This window comes from Solanum tuberosum, unplaced genomic scaffold, assembly GCF_000226075.1.
Source record: "Solanum tuberosum cultivar DM 1-3 516 R44 unplaced genomic scaffold, SolTub_3.0 scf00125, whole genome shotgun sequence".
NCBI lineage: Eukaryota > Viridiplantae > Streptophyta > Magnoliopsida > Solanales > Solanaceae > Solanum > Solanum tuberosum.
The window spans coordinates 167869-175595 of record NW_006239052.1 but is presented as its reverse complement, the minus strand read 5'-3'; positions in this window follow the sequence as shown (position 1 = coordinate 175595).

Here is a 7727-nt window from a genome sequence, read left to right as displayed (position 1 = left end):
GAAAAAAAACCCCAAAATATAGAAGTCTGAATTTTTTGACAATTCCTAATTTTTGTTAAAAAGGTGATAATTAATATAATAAAAGAATTAACCAGTGTTCTTTAACCTTACGGGAAACCAATGACCGACCCTTTTAAATAATTGATTTTTTTTTATATTTTAACTAGTTTATTTGATTTTTTGTATTTAACTTTGATAGAATTTTAATTTAGGCTGAAGATATAATGCCACTAGGCGCATTGAACAATAGTCTCCGGGGGGATGGTCTTAGCCTTCAAAAAATATATATATAGTAAAACCTCACTAAATTAATACTCGATTAATTAATAATCTCTCTAAGATAATAATTTCCTTTGGTCCCGACTTGGGCCAATGGAAAAAATCACCCATTTCGATAAGATAATAAGATAATATATTTTTAGGAGACCCCTATATAAATATATGGTCCCATTAATATTACAAATTAATAATTCCTTAAAAGTACAAATATACCTAAGAAAATTAGTGAAATATGATTCTATTAAGTTCTTTTTTTTTGTTAAAATTTAAATCTAGTTGAAGCTCATCTCTAACTTTTCTTATTGCATCCAAAAGATTCGGTATTGTCTTTTCTAATTGCACCATAAAATTGTGAAGAGTTCTAGATGCAAGTGTTTTCTTACGTGTAACTGGTTCCAAAGGTATTGTATCATCTTCAACTTTATCATCAACACTATTTTTCCAATGATATCCACAATTTGTTTTAAGTTTTAGACCTCTAAACATGTATCATTTTCACCTATCCAATAGGTTATTAACATCCATTTTATCGCGGTAACCGAGATCATTAATCATGACCTCAAGTTCATGAATGACGTTTTCACAAGTAGGTTCTTTCAATATTTTTGAGATTTCATCCCTGGATAATTTTTTTGGTGTCGAAACACTCTTTAAATTAATAAATATTAATCTATTGATTAAATAATACCTCTACAGAATAATAATATTTCATGGTCCTGTCTATATTAATTTATAGAGGTTTTATTGTAGTATGGGGCAGGGTGGAAAGATAACATAAAACATCTGATAGTTTAAGTATGAAACTCATAAGATAATGATACTTTATAAATTAGGTTTTACGTATTAACTCTAAGTTTAAATGAAATGTGTAATTTCACTTGACACATTTTCTAATTGTTTTAGGAGCGTGAAAATATACACACATCAACAAATGTTGAGTTGCGTGTTTTTAAACGAAAGTTCAAATTCAAGACATGATTTAGATATGAAGTTAACATAATAATTTAGGGGCATAATACATAAATATGTCACTTAATTTGGATTCAGCTGGCATCTATGCCCACCAACTTTGGGTGTGCACAAGTAGACACACATGTCTTATGTGCATAATAAACATAGGTTGTCACGTACTATACAAAATTGCCACGTAGGATGCCATATATGACGAATGTGTTTATTTGTTCAATTTTATACAAGTTTAAGTGTCTACTTGTGCACAGTCAAAGTTAAAGGTCATAGTTGCCAGCTGGGGTCAAGTTAAAGATCATGTTTATGTATTTTACCTAATTTAGGGTGTTAATCTTCAAATTATGCATCCACCATTTCGTTTATTTATTATAAGGTTTGTTCACAGTACAAATATGTGATGTGCGACAACTCGTTCGTTTTCCTTGCCATAACAAGGAAAATAGTACGTAAGTGAAATGAAACGTCCTTTAACCATAAGATGCCACATTAATATTTTATTTGCTCGAAGCTCACTTTAGATCTATGATTAAATTCAAATCGCAATGCAGATGACACATTAGTTAATAAGGTGTCACGATCCAACCCATCGGGCCATGTGGGCACCTACTCTAACACCTAAGTAGGAGAACCCTTAATTCCCAAACAGTTAAAGACATGCGGAAGATTAAGAAAACTGATGAATAAACGGAAATTCATGTAATGTTTATAAAATAAAAGTTTTAAACGGCTCAAAGTTAACTTGTAAAGTAATTAACTTCCCCAAGGATCTAGTCTAAACAGGTACAAGAGCTTCTAAGATTACAAGGTATAAACATGTTAACAAATGATGCAGCTCCCACCACATGGAAGGAAAATAGAAGTTGTTGGAGATTGTCTTCATCTTCACCTATGAAATATCACTGACCCTGCAACTAGACTATGCCAAAAAGGCATAGCAAGAGTAGTATTAGTACAAACCACACGTACTGGTAGGCATCACCGGTCAACCCAATACCCACTACGCATAATATAAGAAATCGACTAGCAGGAAACATGCAAGAAGACTGTTCATTCCTCCATCCTTATATCCTCCTGCCTATACCATTCCCGAATACTTTAAAATATATTAGTACACTTGACTCTAACCCTTCGCTCGCTCTGTTCTTGATCATAACTTAACCATTCCATCACAGAGAGGAGCTTTCGGATGTAACCACTACCAACCGGGCCAACCACTCACGATATACCCTTACTTCTTCCACATCACCACTCAACCCTTGATCCCATAGTACATTCTATCAAGCTCACTAACCGTTTCAATACGAATCCCCTTCTAAGGTAAGACCTAGCTACTCAACATTTACGACACGAACACCTCCCTACTTCTCATACTTTTTACGACTATAGACAACCTCTCTAAAGTAATACATAGTAGCACTTGGAACCTTAGTCTCCACTTACTATACAATATCCCGATTAGGCCTGGTCATTCACAGTTCATTCAGTAACGAGATATATAACAAGTACACGACATAGTAAACGCGCATATACATAATGCATAATTCAATTATTATTCAGGAGCACTGTACTAATTCCCAACATCCCGGGTATGTAGATATGAACTTAGTAGTCACTAATGGTTCTCTCATGGAACCCACACCCAAACTGTTAGTATGTCGAAATGTAACACTTGATCCAATATACATGTGTCGGAACATGACATCCGATCCAATATATGTGTCAGAACGTGATACTCGATTCAATAGAAGTGTCGGAACATGACACCTGATCTAATATATGTGTCGAAACGTGAAACCTGATCCAGTCAGCACAACCACAATCACAATAACAATCACACCTATAATAAACAATAATCATAGTCATACAATCAAGTAATGTGTTCATGGCATGTAATTATCCACATACATATACTCATTTACGTTAGGTTCAATTAATATTCCTTATTCTCATACATGCATGCTTACAACGAAGGAATTACCTGGCATATGTCACACAAACAGGAAATCAAACCATCACCTACACCTAGTTCACAGGAAGAGGCTTCTCTTACGGTACACATCTCACATAACCACTAGGAATATAGGTACAACCATCCCTTTTTAGGTGCACGAAGGCCTACGCATGGATTCTACCGTCAATTAACAATATACTACGCAATGAACACATATTTAAGACTACTCAATTAATAAAACCTAACCTACCTGGGAGCTAAGAAACTACACGGGATTATAACTCTAATCCTAGTTTTCGGACCTTGAGACGGTGGATTTGGCTGAGAATTCGCAAGCTATCGTCACCCTTGCGCTAGAAATATCTTCCTCCTTCTTTCCCAAGCCTAGAGCAGCCTTTTGAGGGTTTCTGGGGTGATCCTCACATCTTTTTGGCACATAAGGAAAATGAGAAAATAAGACTTTGCGTTATTTAAGTTCTGTTCCGATCATCCCGCTCTGGCGCTTCTTGTCCTGCTAGAGCGCCGCGCCCTAGCGACATCTGTCTCGCTCTGGCGAAATAATGGGCCCAGTTCTCCTAACATTTTCCTTTCCTAAATAACGAAGGTTCGGATCATTACAATAAATACAAATTTACCCCTTGTTCGTCCCCGAACAACCAACGAAAAGATAAACATGAGCCCCTTTTGGAGTACTTCTAAACTAAAAAAATGGCATGTTAAGGAACCACGAAGGATAGTGGTTTCCAAGTTTTAAGCACGAAAGAGATCTTTATTCAAGGGACCAACTAGGGAAATGAGGCAACTCATGGAGAAAAAGACACGTCCAATTGTATAGCTTGCCCCGCCAGAGTGGCAGGGTTTCTACTAAGGCGGGGCCTTGTGGCGGGGAAACGCCACTGCAGCAGGGGATCGAAGATTAGTAAGTAGGGGAAAATGAAACGTTTTCCCCCATTTTCTCCTAAACTCACCCCAAACTCAAAAACGCTCTTGATCGCGTCACTCTAAACATCAAATTTATGGTAAAATTCTTGCTCCCTATTCCGATTACTTCATTACTTACTTAGCAATGATTGCATGATACTAATCGATTGGTTAGGAGGGCCTTTGGGGTAGTTTTTCAAAATATGAACATAGTTTGCTTGATTTGTTAGAAAACGTAGCATAGACACTTCCATTACGTTCATAATGTCTCCACAACGTTCTTAGCGTAAGGATTTCGCGAAATTATTGTCGAAACAGATTGGAAATGGATGGGGAAAGTTAAATATTTTCTTGGTGTAAAAATTTAATTTAGACATTATTTAGGGGCTATTTTGCTAGAAATTCTTGCATATTTAGGTACTAGGGTACTTCAGATACTCTGATCTGATGAAAAATCCGTTAAAATGAGGTTTTGAGGGAGAAGGGGGCGCCATGGTCGCGCTTGAAATTTGTCCCAGATGAAGGCCGCTCTAGCTGCCTTTCTCCCAATGTGGGGGCCTCCTTCATCCTGCTGTGGTGGGATCCTTGCCGCTCTAGCGGGACATTGGCCTCTTGCCAAATATAATTTTTTTCTTTTTCTTTAGCCAAAAATTCACTAATTCCATGGATTCCTAACGTGTATGTTTCATGAATTTTGCAGGCTTGTCTACTATGGCTAGAAACAACAAGGAAAACTTGTATTTCGTCTGATTTCCCGATGTTGCAAGTCGGGAGAGGTACCACGATCACAGGAACACCAAGTTCTATTGCGAGAGGGGTTTCCACCTGCTAGGCCTAGCGGAGAGAGCATCCGCCTTCTATGCCCGACTAATGGAGTTTGGTTGGGGTCCACTGACAGAGGCTCCCCCTGTTGCGCGCTCTGGATGGGTGAGGGAGTTCTATGCCATTCTTCCTATTGTTCGTTGGGACGATCCTCACCCCTCCATTTGCATCCGAGGAGTTGACATCCCTCTGAGCACTCAGTTCATCAATGAGGTGCTAGAAGTGCCAAAGATTTCTAACACTAAGTACGAGGCCAAGCTGAGGGAGATGGATTTGGGCTGGCTATGGGATACACTGGTAGAGCTTGCGCGCTGGGACTAGGTTTACTAGGCTACTATTGAGGGAATATCTAGTACTAAATGGTCGCCGGATGCTAAGAGGTGGCTGCACTTGGTTTCAGGAGGATTCGCTCGTCGAGGAACCGCACTGACGTGACCTTTTCTCGGGCATTGGTGGTGGCTTGTGCTATACAGGGAATTTGACTGAATGCCCAGATCATTTTTGAGTGGAAGGTGTTCTACATAGGCAACAAAAATGCATTCTTCTTGCCTGGACTGGTGACAACGATGTGTAATTGGGTAGGGGTGCCACTCTTGGACACCGATGAGGTACTTTCCATGGATCCCCTTTTTCACCCTCTTTTGATTAGGCAGACTTCCACCTCCGAAAGTAAGAGGAGGAAGACGGACAGGGCCGGTAGTAGTCAAGGAGTTGTTGATGCGGATGACGAAGGATGGGAAGATGAGAAGGGAAAAAACATTCTCCCTACCCAGTCCCAGCCCCCACTAACAGGTGCTCGTGTGGAGTAGGACCTAGTGGCCGTTCGGAGGAGATTGGTACGCTCCTATGCTAGTGCCTCGACTCTAGTTCCACCCTCTACTGCCCTTGAAGTTGAGATGCTCCGTCGCTTGTTGCAACATGAGAGAAGGAAGAGTATAGAGAGGGATCGTCTGATGGCCCGAATGTGAAAGACCATTAATGTCATCTTCTCTTGTATTGCCCAGAGGGAGATTCCCCGACTCGAGCTGGGAGACAATCGGGGGTTCTCTTGGTTGAATGAGGCATGGTCTGGCTTGATACCTCTTGAGGACCTGGAGTCCGGCAGTGACACTTGTTATTCCCAAGGAGCCTGATTTGGTTTTGTCCCTCTTGGGCATGTAATGAACAATATTTCATTTTCTCTTTCATTTTTTCTTACATTTTTATAAAATGTGAGACCCTGTGGTTCTTTCGCATAATATGTGTAACACCCCGTATCCAAAAATAGACTAGATTGCAGATTTTTGATGTTACAGGTGGCACTCACGGACACCATCCACGGACCGTAGATGGACTCACGGTCCATCCTGCAGGTCCGTGGTTCGTGACAGAAAACTTCCCCAGAACTCAGTCAGAAAATTTGGCTAAGTGTTGACCCACGGTCGGACTTACGGTCCGTAGGTCAGGTCACGGACCGTAGTTCGTGTCCGTGGATCGATGCCCCTAAAGCCCAGCTTCAGTCCCGATTGATGGTTGACCAGCACGGACCGTCAATCGATCCACGGTCCGTAGGTCTGACCGTAGGTTAGGATCAGCAGCCAGTTAGATGAAAATATTGATGGGTCAACTTCAAATGCGCATAACTCTTAGCACAAGATGAATTAGGTGTCCCATGACCTATGATATGATATATAATTAAATTATATGTCCAACGCCACCGAGTTTGCTAAATTCCGACCTCAGAGTAAAAGCTCGTTTTAGTGAAGGCCTGTCGAGCAGGCTTGACTTACGGACACAATCTACGGACCGTAGATTGACCTACGGCCCGTAGGTCACTCCGACAGCAGTTAATTCAGGGGTCTTTTGGTCTTTTCCTATTTCGTTTAACCCCTAAGATATGTCGTTTAGATCCTAAATCATGAGGTTTTAGTCAGTTTAAGCCTAGAAACATAACTAGAACTTACCTTAGTCAAAATCATTAATCAAAACTTAGAAAATTAAAATCAAGAAAGGAGAAAAAGGTCAAGAACCCTATTTCAAGAACGCAGCAAGTTTTCTTTAGTTCCAGTCCAGAAATCAAAGGATTTCTTCGTGAAATTCGTCACCAGGTATGTGGGATTTCACCAGTGGGTTTCTTTCGCCCATTAGGTCCCTAGAATTCAGTCAGATTCTTGATTCCATGATTAGGAACAGACCTAGAGTTTCTAGAATTACAGCAGATCATCATGAATTAGTTATTAAAATGTTCCAAATCAGATTATCATGTTATTACATCGTTTATTGCATGAATATCAGAACCCTAGCTATGTATTTCTTTAGTTCTTGAATTACACATGCTAGGTCAGATATTTCAGTTATTCAGATATACATGCTCCAGTTCTATGCCACATTATCAGTATATTTCAGCATAAACCCTATTTTGAGTTATAAATCTTGAGAAGCTTTTCTTTAAGACAACACTTGAGTTTTAAACTGAGTTTTGAGTAAGTAGAGAGGAGTTTTGAGAAAGAGCTTCTAAAACATGATTAGTATGACAATTGAGTAGGTCATCAATGTATGAATAGTATGGTATCTAGATATACCATCAATGTTTATATCGTATGACTTCCGAAGTCATGAATGATTAGAGTATAATATGATGTTGAATTGTTTTAAAATAAAAGGAGTTTTCAAGTATGAGTATCTACATGTCAGTATTTTGAGTTATTCAGTATTTCAGTCATAATATATTCAGTTATACATGCCTCAGTTTATGAATGCATCATTATCAGATTAATTATTGCATTCTTAGTTTGCATGTTCAGTT